The sequence below is a fragment of the Pseudophryne corroboree genome, chromosome 6 (genome assembly GCF_028390025.1).
Source record: "Pseudophryne corroboree isolate aPseCor3 chromosome 6, aPseCor3.hap2, whole genome shotgun sequence".
Classification (NCBI taxonomy): Eukaryota; Metazoa; Chordata; class Amphibia; order Anura; family Myobatrachidae; genus Pseudophryne; species Pseudophryne corroboree.
The window spans coordinates 473,664,578-473,680,116 of NC_086449.1; the positions used below are offsets into that span (position 1 = coordinate 473,664,578).

A 15,539-nucleotide genomic window follows, 5' to 3' on the forward strand; every position below is an offset into this window, starting at 1 on the left:
AACAGGTGTGGATATGGAGCTTGAAACACCAAATTTTCAAAGGAGATAGATGGCGTACCCCACTCACAATCAATATAGCTAGTCTCCGCACATAAAGGTATCTTTCATTCCACCAAAAACTTGAAAAAGCTTGAAAAAGCCCCATTTGCGGGGAGAAACGCGTTGGATGAGTGCTTACAGGTGGCTCCTGCATGACTTGGTCTCTTGAGGTTGGATTTGTGGCATTACTATCTTGCTGGTTAGTGCTGTTTTCGGCCGGCGGCCATATCAGCTTCTTCACTGTCCGCCCCTGAGCCATTTTGTGTCAAGGCCCACTGTATGTATATTTGTTTTATTCTGTAATAAAGTGTTTTTAATTATAACACTTTTCATGAATATCCTTGGAGCCATACACAAAGAAACCGCTACGTGAGGATTTGCGTCTTGTTCTGAGTGAGTAATGGTACGCATCGTACTATATGTTTGACCTACAGTTTTTGGTGGAATGAAAGATACCTTTATGTGCGGAGACTAGCTATATTGATTGTGAGTGGGGTACGCCATCTATCTCCTTTGAAAATTTGGTGTTTCAAGCTGCATTGTTCATTTTCAGCATTTAAAGACGTACTACACCATAATGTGTTATTTCTGCTTTTGTTCACATATCACTTTGATACGTCATATGGAGTGGGAGATTTGATCGTCCTCAGATCACAACAGGAGGAATCATCTTGAGATTGGACTTTATTCATATATAATCATATGGACAATAAGTATATTTTCAGTTACAATATATGAAACTACACGGAGCGCTTTTATTTGAGCTTTTTTCATTTGTCAATTGTATTTGCCATGAGGGTTAAGTGGCCCTCACTTGCTCAATCAGCTGCATAAGTGAGATTGCGCCTTGGGTTTTTGATTATCCTTGCTTTCTAGGTGTGGATATGGGTCTGCGTTTGGGAACCATAAAGGTCCAGATTTCGGCCTTATTCATTTTCTTCCAGAAACAATTGGCTGCCCTCCATAAGGTTCAGACCTTTTTGAAAGGGGTTCTGCACATCCAGCCTCCCTTTGTGGCGTCAACGGCACCCTGGGATCTTAACGTGGTGTTACAGTTCCTGCAATCGGATTGGTTTGAGCCTTTACAGTACGCTGAGGTTAAGTTTCTCATGTGGAAGGCTGTCACTTTGTTGGCCTTAGCTTCTGCTCTACGTGTGTCGGAATTGGGGGCTTTGTCCTGCAAAAACCCCTATTTAATTTTCCATGAAGATAGAGTGGAGCTCAGGACGCGTCAGCAGTTCCTTCCAAAGGTTGTGTCTGCTTTTCATATCAACCAACCTATTGTGACGCCAGTAGCTACTGACTCCTCAATTGCATCAAAGTCCTTGGATGTTGTGAGGGCTTTAAAAATCTATGTGAAGAGGACTGCTCATCACAGAAAATCGGACTCTCTGTTTGAAGTGTATGATCCCAAGAAAATTGGGTGTCCTGCTTCAAAGCAGACAATTTCTCGCAAGATCATGTTCACTATCCAACATGCATATTCTATGGCAGGATTGCCATGTCCGAAATCGGTTAAGGCCCACTCTACTCGTAAGGTGGGGTCTTCCTGGGTGGATGCCCGGGGTGTCTCGGCTTTACAGCTTTGCCGATCGGCTACTTGGTCTGGGTCGAACACGTTTGCTAAGTTCTACAAGTTCGACACTTTGGCCTCTGAGGACTTAGTTTGGTCAGTTCTGCAGGAGCCTCTCTCTCCCTCCCGTTCTAGGAGCTTTGGTACATCCCCATGGTACTAATGTGGACCCCAGCATCCTCTAGGACGTAAGAGAAAATAGGTTTTTAATTACCTACCGGTAAATCCCTTTAGTGTGTGCTGGCTCCTCCCCTCTATGCCTCTCCTATCAGACTCAGTTTAGAAAAATGTGCCAGAGGAGCCGAGTGCATTTCTCTGGAGCTCCAGAGCTTTTTCTTTTAAGTTTATTATTTTTAGGTAGTTCTGGTTGGCAACCAAACTACCTGCTTCGTGGGACTTAGTGGGGGGACTGAACTAACCTCCTGGGGGTTAATGGTTCGTAATCCCAGCTGACAGAACATTGAGCTCCTGAGGGTGCTGATCACACTCAGTTAGTGTATGTGCCCATGCCGGCAGCTAGCCGCCACCCTCTAACAGATACCGAAGATCCAGTTGTGGTGGGTATTACACTGGGGTCCCGGTTAGCTGGTCCCCGGTGCAGTGTTGGCAGCAAGTAACGAGCCCGGAGCTGCGGTGCTCTCCTTGGACAAACTGGCTCTGGGATACAAGCCCCGCAGTGCTCACTGTCCTAAGGCTTTGTGTGGACTGTATATGGGTGTATAATGTTATTTCTGCAGCGGGGTACACTGGTATTCCACAGGGAATAACATCGGGGTGTAGAGTTGGATTTTGATCCAAGGCATCAACAGGCTAAAGCTTTGACTGTTCCCAGGATGCACTGCACCGTCTTCTCTATATCCCTGTCTCCAGGCACTGGAGCCCAGTTTGTAAGTTGGTGCCTGCAGTGCAGGCAGTTAACAGGGAGGGCTGCGTTAGGCAGCCCTGAATATAGCATATCGTGCTGCGGCTCCCTCACCTCCCCCAGCGGCGCTGTATACTCCCGCGCCCTGGTTGCCGGGTACTTACAGCGGAGGCACTCCGGTCTTCTCAGGCACACACACCGCCGCTGCTCTCCGGGATTGTGTTTCCGCACGATAGAGAGGAGATAAGAAGGTCCTTCAGGTGGGACCTGCTGAAATCACGATCCGGGATGCGGTCTCCAGAGACGGACCAGACCGCGACGCTGACATGGACACACTGGCCGTGCAGGGACCTCCCTATATATCCACCAGGGTAAGGACCTCAGGTCGGATTTACCTGAATCCATTTTTCTCTAACGTCCTAGTGGATGCTGGGGACTCCGTCAGGACCATGGGGAATAGCGGCTCCGCAGGAGACAGGGCACAAAAAGTAAGCTTTTAGGATCACATGGTGTGTACTGGCTCCTCCCCCTATGACCCTCCTCCAAGCCTCAGTTAGGTTTTTGTGCCCGTCCGAGCAGGGTGCAATCTAGGTGGCTCTCTTAAAGAGTTGCTTAGAAAAAGTTTTTAGGTTCTTTATTTTCAGTGAGTCCTGCTGGCAACAGGCTCACTGCATCGAGGGACTTAGGGGAGAGAAGTGAACTCACCTGCGTGCAGGATGGATTGCCTTCTTAGGCTACTGGACACCATTAGCTCCAGAGGGAGTCGGAACACAGGTCTCGCCCTGGGATTCGTCCCGGAGCCGCGCCGCCGACCCCCCTTGCAGATGCTGAAGATTGAAGAGGTCCGGAACCAGGCGGCAGAAGACTTTCAGTCTTCATCAGGTAGCGCACAGCACTGCAGCTGTGCGCCATTGTTGTCAGCACACTTCACACAGCGGTCACGGAGGGTGCAGGGCGCGGGGGGGGGGCGCCCTGGGCAGCAATGTATAATACCTGTATGGCGAAAAATACATCACATATAGCCCTTGAGGCTATATGGATGTATTTAACCCCTGCCAGATATCACAGACTCCGGAGAAGAAGCCCGCCGAAAAGGGGGCGGGGCCTATTCTCCTCAGCACACAGCGCCATTTTCCCTCACAGAAATGCTGGTGGGAAGGCTCCCATGCTCTCCCCTGCACTGCACTACAGAAACAGGGTTAAAACAGAGAGGGGGGGCACTGATTTGGCGATATTAATATATATTAAAATGCTATAAGGGAGGAACACTTATATAAAGGTTGTCCCTGTATAATTATAGCGTTTTGGTGTGTGCTGGCAAACTCTCCCTCTGTCTCCCCAAAGTGCTAGTGGGTCCTGTCCTCTATCAGAGCATTCCCTATGTGTGTGCTGTATGTCGGTACGTGTGTGTCGACATGTATGAGGAAAATGTTGGTGAGGAGGCGGAGCAAATTGCCTGTAATGGTGATGTCACTCTCTAGGGAGTCGACACCGGAATGGATGGCTTATTTATGGAATTACGTGATAATGTCAACACGCTGCAAGCCGGTTGACGACATGAGACGGCCGGCGAACAAATTAGTACCTGTCCAGGCGTCTCAAACACCGTCAGGGGCTGTAAAACGCCCATTTACCTCAGTCGGTCGACACAGACCCAGACACGGACACTGATTTCAGTGTCGACGGTGAAGAAACAAACGTATTTTCCTTTAGGGCCACACGTTAAGGGCAATGAAGGAGGTGTTACATATTTCTGATACTACAAGTACCACAAAAAAGGGTATTATGTGGGATGTGAAAAAACTACCTGTAGTTTTTCCTGAATCAGATAAATTAAATGAAGTGTGTGAGATGCGTGGGTTTCCCCCGATAGAAAATTGTTGGCGGTATACCCTTTCCCGCCAGAAGTTAGGGCGCGTTGGGAAACACCCCTTAGGGTGGATAAGGCGCTCACATGCTTATCAGAACAAGTGGCGGTACCATCTACAGATAGGGCCGTACTTAAGGAGCCAGCTGATAGGAGGCTGGAAAATATCCTAAAAAGTATACACACACATGCTGGTGTTATACTGCGACCAGCGATCGCCTCAGCCTGGATGTGCAGAGCTGAGGTGGCTTGGTCGGATTCCCTGACTAAAAATATTGATACCCTTGACAGGGACAGTATTTTATTGACTATAGAGCATTTAAAGGATGCATTTCTATATATGCGAGATGCGCAGAGGGATATTTGCACTCTGGCATCAAGAGTAAATGCGATGTCCATATCTGCAAGAAGATGTTTATGGACACGACAGTGGTCAGGTGATGCAGATTCCAAACGGCACAAAGATGTATTGCCGTATAAAGGGGAGGAATTATTTGGGGTCGGTCCATGGGACCTGGTGGCCACGACAACTGCTGGAAAATCCACCGTTTTTTACCCTAAGTCACATCTCTGCAGAAAAAGACACCGTCTTTTCAGCCTCAGTCCTTTCGTCCCTATAAGAGTCATATCTGCCCAGGGATAGAGGAAAGGGAAGAAGACTGCAGCAGGCAGCCCATTCCCAGGAACAGAAGCCCTCCACCGCTTCTACCAAGTTCTCAGCATGACGCTGGGACCGTACAGGACCCCTGGATCCTACAAGTAGTATCCAAGGGGTACAGATTGGAATGTCGAGACGTTTCCCCCTCGCAGGTTCCTGTAGTCTGCTGTACCAATGTCTCCCTCCGACAGGGAGGCAGTATTGAAAACAATTCACAAGCTGTATTCCCAGCAGGTGATAATAAAATTACCCCTCCTACAACAAGGAAAGGGGTATTATTCCACACTATATGGTGGTACTGAAGCCAGAAGGCTAGGTGAGACCTATTCTAAATCTGAAATATTTGAACACTTACAAAGGTTCAAATCCAGATGCAGTCACTCAGAGCAGTGATAGCGAACCGGGAAGAAGGGGACTATATGGTGTCCCGGGACATCAGGGATGCTTACCTCCATGTCCCAAAATTTGCCTTTCTCACCAAGGGTACCTCAGGTTCGTGGTACAGAACTGTCACTATCAGTTTCAGACGATGCCGTTGGATTGTCCAAGGCACCCCGGGTCCTTACCAAGGTAATGACCGAAATGAGGATTCGTCTTCAAAGAAAATGGACGACCTCCTGATAAGAACAAGGTCCAGAGAACAGTTGGAGGTCGGAGTAGCACTATCTCAAGTAGTTCTACGACAGCACGGGTGGATTCTAAATATTCCAAAACCGCAGTTGTTCCGACGACACGTCTGCTGGTCCTAGGGATGATTCTGGACACAGTCCAGAAAAAGGTGTTTCTCCCAGAGGAGAAAGCCAGGGAGTTATCCGAGCTAATCGGGATCCTCCTAAAACCAGGAAAAGTGTCAGTGCATCATTGCACAAGAGTCCTGGTAAAAATGGTGGCTTATTACGAAGCGATTCCATTCGGCAGATTTCACGCAAGAACTCTTCAGTGGGATCTGCTGGACAAATGGTCCGGATCGCATCTTCAGATGCATCAGCGGATAACCCTATATCCAAGGACAAGGGTGTCTCTCCTGTGGTGATTACAGAGTGCTCATCTTCTAGAGGGCCGCAGATTCGGCATTCAGGATTGGATGCTGGTGACCACGGAGGCCAGCCTGAGAGGCTGGGGAGCAGTCACACAGGGAAAAAATTTCCAGGGAGTGTGATCAAGTCTGGAGAATTCTCTCCACATAAATATACTGGAGCTAAGAGCAAATTTATAATGCTCTAAGCTTAGCAAGACCTCTGCTTCAAGGTCAGCCGGTATTGATCCAGTGGGATAACATCACGGCAGTCGCCCACGTAAACAGAAAGGGCGGCACAAGAAGCAGGAGGGCAGTGGCAAAACTGCAAGGATTTTTCGCTAGGCGGAAAATCATGTGATAGCACTGTCAGCAGTGTTCATTCCGGGAGTGGACGACTGGGAAGCAGACTTCCTCAGCAGGCACGACCTCCACCCGGGAGAGTGGGAACTTCATCGGGAAGTTTTCCGCATGATTGTGAACCGTTGGGAAAGACCAAAGGTGGACATGATGGCGTCCCGCCCGAACAAAAAACGGGACAGGTATTGCGCCAGGTCACGAGACCTTCAGGCGATAGCTGTGGACGTCCTGGTAACACCGTGGGTGTAACAGTCGGTGTATGTGTTCCCTCCTCTGCTTCTCATAACCAAGGTATTGAGAATTATAAGACGTAGAGGAGTAAGAACTATACTCGTGGCTCCTGATTGGCCAAGAGGGACTTGGTACCCGGAACTTCAAGAGATGCTCACAGAGGACTAATGGCCTCGGGAGCTAAGAAGGGACTTGCTTCAGCAAGTACCATGTCTGTTCCAAGACTTACCGCGGCTGCGTTTGACGGCAGGGCGGTTGAACGCCAAATCCTAAGGGAAAAGGCATTTCGGAAGAGGTCATACCTACCCTGGTCAAAGCCAGGAAGGAGGTGACCGCACAACGTTATCACCACATGTGGTGAAAATATGTTGCGTGGGTGAGGCCAGGAAGGCCCCACGAAGAAATTTCAACTAGGTCGATTTCTGCACTTCCTGCAAACAGGAGTGTCTATGAGCCTCAAATTGGGGTCCATTAAGGTTCAAGTTTCGGCCCTGTAGATTTTCTTCCAGAAAGAATTGGCTTCTGTTCCTGAAGTCCAGACGTTTGTCAAGGGAGTATTGCATATACAGCCCCTTTTGTGCCTCCAGTGGCACCGTGGGATCTCAACGTAGTGTTGGGATTCCTCAAATCATATTGGTTTGAACCGCTCAAATCTGTGGATTTGAAATATCTCACATGGAAAGTGACCATGCTGTTGGCCCTGGCCTCGGCCAGGCGATTGTCAGAATTGGCGGCTTTGTCTTACAAAAGCCCATATTTAATTTTCCATTCGGACAGGGCAGAGCTGCGGACTTGTCCCCAGTTTCTTCCTAAGGTGGTGTCAGCGTTTCACCTGAAACAACCTATTGTGGTGCCTGCGGCTACTAGGGACTTGGAGGATTCCAAGTTGCTAGACGTTGTCAGGGCCCTGAAAATATATAAATTCCAGGACGGCTGGAGTCAGAAAGTCTGACTTGCTGTTTATATTGTATGCACCCAAAAAGCTGGGTGCTCCTGCTTCTAAGCAGATTATTGCTCGTTGGATTTGTAGTACAATTCAGCTTGCACATTCTGTGGCAGGCCTACCACAGCCAAAATCTGTAAATGCCCATTCCACAAGGAAGGTGGGCTCATCTTGGGCGGCTGCCCGAGGGGTCTCGGCTTTACAACTTTGCCGAGCAGCTACGTGGTCGGGGGGAACACGTTTGTAAAATTCTACAAATTTGATACCCTGGCTGAGGAGGACCTGGAGTTTCTCTCATTCGGTGCTGCAGAGTCATCCGCACTCTCCCGCCCGTTTGGGAGCTTTGGTATAATCCCCATGGTCCTGACGGAGTCCCCAGCATCCACTAGGACGTTAGAGAAAATAAGATTTTACTTACCGATAAATCTATTTCTCGTAGTCCGTAGTGGATGCTGGGCGCCCATCCCAAGTGCGGATTGTCTGCATTACTTGTACATAATTATTGTTACAAAAATCGGGTTGTTATTGTTGTGGGCCATCTTTTCAGAGGCTCCTTCGTTGTTATCATACTGTTAACTGGGTTCAAATCACAGGTTGTACGGTGTGATTGGTGTGGCTGGTATGAGTCTTACCCGGGATTCAAGATCCTTCCTTATTGTGTACGCTCGTCCGGGCACAGTACCTAACTGAGGCTTGGAGGAGGGTCATAGGGGGAGGAGCCAGTACACACCATGTGATCCTAAAAGCTTACTTTTTGTGCCCTGTCTCCTGCGGAGCCGCTATTCCCCATGGTCCTGACGGAGTCCCCAGCATCCACTACGGACTACGAGAAATAGATTTATCGGTAAGTAAAATCTTATTATTACAGGCTCCATAGTACCCTGTGGTGAAGTCCAGCAGAGGTGATAAGGCACTGACCTGTAGCCCCTCCCACAGGTGCCATCTACAGCAGATGTGCCCGCCCTGGAGCTGCATCTCTCTCTCTCTCCCTCACTTCCTGTCAGCGTTTGGGCGCCATTACATAGGGCTGCGCTGATTCTGGGACTGCTGGGCACTGTCTCCTCTGTAAAGCCGCCTGCCTCATCAGCGCTGTGCATTTACAGGACACTTAAGTGTTCTACTTGTCCTTTATACAGTGTTCGTTAAGAACAAGTGCATAACTACAGGAATATTTAGTACAAATATTCTGCGATATACATCCAGTGTTTACTGTGCATTGTTATATCTGTATACATAGTTTTATGTAGTATTGCTAGTCCAGTGCAGTTTTATTGTTGTGTGTAATAATTTATGCATTGTGCATGTGACCGTGTGGTTCCTATACCGTGTAACTCACACATATTGCTATCCCTATATTCTCTACCCTGAAGGGTGCGAAGTGCATCAGGGTCATAGTGTTCCACAGGATGTACTAGTTTGTATTTTTCTCTGTATTTTAGTCACCATATACCACTTAAATCCTCTGTCTGTGTTCTGCATTTGCAATCACACTCTACAGGTTTTTTTTGTCAGATACTGTGTCTGGCTATATTGTACTGTTACACCCTAAGGCTACATGTCCAAATAATGTCTGCTACACAGGGTGGGAGATCCATGGCTTTTCCTGCATCATGCAGTGCTGACGCCGCAGATTTATTATATAAATATTCCAGCTGAGGGTCCAGGTACCGGGGGTTCTGTACCCCTCAGTCTGTCTGCAGCAGGGGTGGCACACCAAGACCCACCCTGGGCTGCTTTTCCTAATTTACTGACTACGCCTAAACCTCGCTCTCCTCGGACCAAAGGGTCATCTAAGCGGGCCATGTCTTCCTCACAATCCACTCATGGATCGGATACTTCATCCGATGAAGATGGGGTATATACTGATCCATCAGACACTGATGCAGATGCTTTTGATGAGGAATCTACAACACAGGTTGATGTTTATGACCTATTGGAGGCTATTCAACTGATTTTTCAGATTGATGACGAAACTGACCCTCCAAATACGTCTAAGAAACCTGATAAGTTCAAACGTCAGAAGGTTACTAAATTAGTTTTGCCACATTCTGACCATTTGGTTGACATACGTCAGGAATCCTGGGAGTCTCCAGGAAAGAGATTCTCCCGGTCTAAAAAGATGCTAGCTCGTTATCCCCTCTCTGCAGAGTTAAGTAAGAATTGGGAAACGCCACCACCGGTGAACTCACATGTAGCTCGTCTTGTGGTGTCCTCTACTCTGCCTGTTACTACCGTCACCTCTCTGAAGGAACCGACGGATAAGCGTGTGGAGGGATGCTTGAAGTCTATTTACACTCTTGCATGTGCCGTACATAGACCAACTATAGCAGCTTCTTGGGCTGCAAAAGGTATTGAAACCTGGGTTCAAGCTGTTGAGGCAGAGCTACCTCTGAATTTTTCTGATAATGCCAGACAGTGTCTTTCATATATTACCAAAGCCCCTCATTACATTTAGGAGGCAGCCTCTGATGCCGGTGTTCTGGCGGCCAAAGCGTCTACTACGACCATTCTGGCTCGCCAGGTTCTGTGGTTGCGGCCCTGGTCGGTGGACCTGTACTCAAAAAAGACATAGGAGTTGATCCCTTTTAAGGGAGACATACTGTTTGGGGAAGATTTGAACAAGATTATTGCTGACTTAGCGTATACTAAGACTGCATGTCTCCCATGTACTAATCCTTCGGCTCCAAAAGCTAAGAGTTCCTCCTTTCGTTCCTTTCGACTTTCAAGTAAAGCAAAGGGTCAGGCGTACCCAAAACAGGCTCGTACTTCCAAAACCTCTAAGCCCAAACCTAAACGTTCTTGGGATGCCATCAGCCTGCTTCCAAACCAGACAAGCCTGCTGCATGACGGGGTGGCCTTCCCCCGGGGGACTCCAGGGTGGGAGCCCGACTTCTGTGGTTTGCCTAGGTGTGGTTACAGACCACTTCAGACACCTAAAAGAGGGAAGTCGACACTTATGGATACGCCGTCTCTTTCAAAACACTTCCCCCTCACCAGTTTTGCTCGACAATTATCCCTTCGGATCCGTTAAAAGCAAAAACTCTACGTTTGGTGGTACAATCCCTCCTGGACACAGGAGTGGTAGTGCCGGTGCCTCTGTCTCAGTGGGACAGGGGGTACTATTGAACGCTGTTCCTAGAAGGTGAGCCCCACACGCATGATTAGAAGTCTGAGATTGAGCGTGAGAAACATTTACGACATATAACGGTGAAAATGGCATAAGAGACATAGGTAAGAATACATGGTATCAGCTATCTTGGGTGAAAGAAAGAGAACTACGAATCGTGTTTGGTGGTAATACTCACACCCGCGGCCCGACCACCGAAGGGAGGGGGGGGGGACCGAAAGTGCAAGTCATCCACCGGTAACAGGGTACACCATTTATAGAAAGTAAGAGCAGAAAGGAAAAAGGCAAAAGTAGTAAATAGGAGATTGAAAGCAGACGGTAGATGGTAGAAACAGGCCAGATAAGTCATGTAAAAGCTATCACAGTTTGCATATCAATAACGAGTCTTATATCTCATGTATACGTACGTAAATGCCTTGCTCAGTAACAGCCAAATGAATCAACCGGGCGTACAGATTAATAAAATTTCAATAACAAAGAATGGATAAGTAAATCAAGTCAATCAGTGACATACGACCTGGTTGGAGCCGCAGTTCTTCAGGTTGAGCTGCCAGCAACTGACCACTCTTGAGCCAATTTGAGGGCCTTAGGAGCCTTTGCGGAAGTATCCTCCAATTTCCAAGAATCTAAAAGTCGCAAACCGGCTTCCGGTGAAGTGATTACATTGGTAGCGCCGTTCCATCTAACAAGGAGTTTAGTCGGAAATCCCCAGCGATAGGGAATATCAGCTTTCCGTAATGCCGTGGTCACCGGGTAGAATGAACGTAGCATAGCCAGAGTGGTAGCCGACAGGTTTCCGTATATTTGTAGATATCCCAATATTGAGGCCGACAGATCCGGTCGCATAGCTGCACGTAGAATTCGTTCCTTAATGTGGAAGTAATGCATCCTCATCAAAGAGTCTCTCGAAGCGTCCTTTGCGGCATTCTTTGCCTTTGGGAGACGATGGATGCGATCAATGAGGAAGTCATCAATGGAGTTGGTGGGGAGGAGGTTCATGAAGAGATCTGTCACAAACTGTTTAAGGTCTGAGTTGGAGACCGATTCTGGGATGCCGCGGAGTTTTATGTTGTTACGGTGCAACCTATCCTCGAGGTCACAAGTCTTCCGTGTTATGTCCGCAACTTCAGACACTAATTCCTCAAGTTGAGTAATCACTTCGTTGTGGGATCTCATCACCTCCTCACATTTATTCTCGAGGTGGTCTGTGCGCTAACCTATGGCATCGACTATTTGTTGGCAGCACTGCAGCGCTGCCTTAAATTCCGTTGATATACTATCCTTGAAGGTAGCCAGAAGTTGCCGCATAGAGCCAAGTGTGAGGGGTGCATCGTCATCCAGCAGTGAGAGCTTCGTCGGACCTATACGGGGAGTCGCAGACGATTCATCACGCTCCGGGGAGTGCTTAGAGCGGGAATCTGGCATGCTAGGCCCTTTCGAGCTCTACGTTGAGGGAGACTGTTTGAAGAAAGCCACTGGACGAACATGGGTCTGTTCCTTCTGGCGTTTAGGCGGCATAATTCCGGAAGGTAGATCCCACCAAAGTAGGTTTAGGCGAGACAAATTGGCAATAGGAGGACAAACCAGAGAAATCCGGCTTGTTAATTGTCAGGAACGTTATCACAGCATCAGGAGCGAGGGAGGGGTTAAAACATAACGAAGACTGTTACATCATCCCGGCTTGTAAGGGGGAGGGGCCCTCTGCACCCCCTAAAAAGCGGGTGCGATTGAGAAGACTCAAATGTAGATTTAGGGTGGGTATAAGCGCCTAGGGGCTTCCAGACAGTGATACTTCAATACCCCTTTTATAAGAGTGCAGCAGCCACAGAGGAGTGGAGTTATAGAAGGGGTGCTTTACATACAAACAGCCATCCAGCAAGTGGAAGTGTCATATATTTGACTAACAGAGCCTGGAGGGCAGTCAGGGTCCAGCCTCTGACCCAGCTCTCGCAGGCTTGCAGCTTCCAGTAATACTAGTGCAGTGCGGAGGGAGGTAAGATGTCCGTCGCGGCTCCCGGCGGCAGGCTCCGTCACTCACCCCTGCACCCAGGCGCTCCGGTACTCGTGGGCACGTCAGCGGTCACACGAAGAGGGACAGTACGGGAAGCAGGCAGCGGGATCGAGCGGGTAAGACCCGCGTTCACTACTCTATCTCCTCGTCGCCTGGTCCGCCTCCCTCCATGTTGAATATATCTTAGTGGCTTGTCTGTGTGAATGCGTAGGCTACCATATATCGCTGAGCACACTGTGTGTATGCGCACGCACAGAGAACCATCTGTTTGGAGTTCACATGTGCTGTGTATGTAATATTTTTGACTTCGACTATACATATATATATATATATAGTTAGTCCATAGATACAGCCCGGCACTCTGCTGTCCCCGTAGTGGTGATTGCTCTGGTGCCCTCCTAGGGGTAAGGTGGCCCCAATACAGACTGGAGGGTTTAGGCGGCACTCAGTCTTGCACACTGTCGTTTAAGAAAAGCCATTTGCGTTTATTAATAATTAATAATAAACACACATGGCTTTTCTTAAACGACAGTGTGCAAGACTCTGAGTGCCGCCTAAACCCTCCAGATATATATATATATATATATATATATATATATATATATATATAATATTTGTATTTGAGTTCTTTTATTAGCAGTTGTGTTTTTTAATTACAATTATTAACAGCTGCCACTTCTTTGAAGAACCAGATTTAGATCTTCCTTTGATTTTACGAACGTCTCTCATATACAGTATATGTATGTTCCACGCTTTCCTGCACTCCACCTTCCCATTCTCACCTTATTAGATTTTATTTTGATTAAAGTCAGCTGTTCTATAAATAAAGAAAAATAAATGGGGGGGAGGGGGGATTTAGCTTTACTGCAGCCTCTGTATTATCCAGAATCATCAGAGGTAACTAGTAGCTACTAGGGGAGGGAATTCAATTAGATGCGATAAGTTACTGCATGTGAAAAACGGGATTGAACACCAGACCAATGCGCAAGAAGCAGCCTGTGTGAACCAATTGAAGTGAAGCGTCACCAACACTCTGATACCATATACAGAAAGCAAAATCATCAACGTCTGTTCCCTTGGCGCTTAATTTAGATTCACAGGATTGTCTAATTGAAGTAAACCAACGCAATGTAAGTGTCCGTCTTCCAAATGGATCCTCAAAGAGAATAAACACAACACCTCATAGGGCAATATATTCTGTTCCTCTATACATATATATGGTAAAATAATGAGGACTCCTACCCTATAGAGATGTCTACATATCAGGTAGACAAAAAAGCATGTGATTTTTGAGGGGGTACAACCCACAATGGATACATTATATATTCATCCTCAAAGAAAAGGAAATGACCCGAAATAGCATAGTACCGTTTTAATAAAATACACAATAAAACATACAGTGGCAGTAGTACTGGACTCTCACCCGGTGAATGGTCTACTAGATGTTAGCAGACAAATGAGCATAACTGTGGAAAATCCTTTTCTTTGAGGATTGCCACCCTTTTCTCTGACGTCCTAAGTGGATGCTGGGACTCCGTAAGGACCATGGGGAATAGCGGCTCCGCAGGAGACTGGGCACAACTCAAGAAAGCTTTAGGACTACCTGGTGTGCACTGGCTCCTCCCTCTATGACCCTCCTCCAGACCTCAGTTAGAATTTTGTGCCCGGCTGTGCTGGATGCACACTAGGGGCTCTCCTGAGCTCCTAGAAAAAGAAAGTATATTTTAGGTTTTTTATTTTCAGTGAGATCTGCTGGCAACAGACTCACTGCTACGAGGGACTTAGGGGAGAGAAGCGAACCTACCTGCTTGCAGCTAGCTTGGGCTTCTTAGGCTACTGGACACCATTAGCTTCAGAGGGATCGAACACTGGGCCCGTCCATGATCGTCCGGTCCCGGAGCCGCGCCGCCGTCCCCCTTGCAGAGCCAGAAGCAAGAAGATCTTCCTCAAAATCGGCGGCTGAAGACTCCTGTCTTCATTAAGGTAGCGCACAGCACTGCAGCTGTGCGCCATTGCTTCCTGTGCACACCACACACTCCGGTCACTATGGGTGCAGGGCGCTGGGGGGGGGCGCCCTGGGCAGCAATTTGAGTACCTTACAGGTGGCAAACACACATAATATAGCCTACTAGGCTATATATGTGTAAAATACCCCTGCCACATTAATTTAATAAAAGCGGGAGAAGTCCGCCGAAAAAGGGGCGGGGCTATCTCCCTCAGCACACTGGTGCCATTTCCTCTCACAGCTCCGCTGGAAGGATCGCTCCCAGGCTCTCCCCTGCAGTTTCAGACTACATAAGGGTAAAAAAGAGAGGGGGGGCACTAAATTTAGGCGCAAATTCTGTGTAATAAGCAGCTATAAGGGAAATCACTGTGAGTAGTGAAAATCCCTGCATTATATAGCGCTCTGGTGTGTGCTGGCATACTCTCTCTCTGTCTCCCCAAAGGGCTTTGTGGGGTCCTGTCCTCAGTCAGAGCATTCCCTGTGTGTGTGCGGTGTGTCGGTACGGCTGTGTCGACATGTTTGATGAGGAGGCTTATGTGGAGGCGGAGCAGGTGCCTATAAATGTGATGTCACCCTTTGCGGGGTCGACACCTGAGTGGATGGATATGTGGAAGGAAGTACGTGACTGGTCAACTCCTTACACAAAAGGTTTGACGACATGACGGATGTGGGACAGCCGGCTTCTCAGCCCGTGCCTGCCCAGGCGTCTCAAAAGCCATCGGGGGCCCTAAAACGCCCGCTACCGCAGATGGCAGATACAGACGTCGACACGGATACTGACTCCAGTGTCGACGACGGTGAGACCACGGTACATTCCAATAGGGCCATCCGTTACATGATTACGGCAA

General features: G+C 48.1%; 1 protein-coding gene across 4 annotated transcripts in view; it reads left to right on the forward strand.

Moving 5' to 3' along the window:
• ASZ1 (ankyrin repeat, SAM and basic leucine zipper domain containing 1) overlaps positions 1-15,539 on the forward strand; it is a 508,155-nt gene that overhangs the window by 223,902 nt on the left and 268,714 nt on the right. The gene's annotated exons all lie outside the window — the stretch shown is intronic.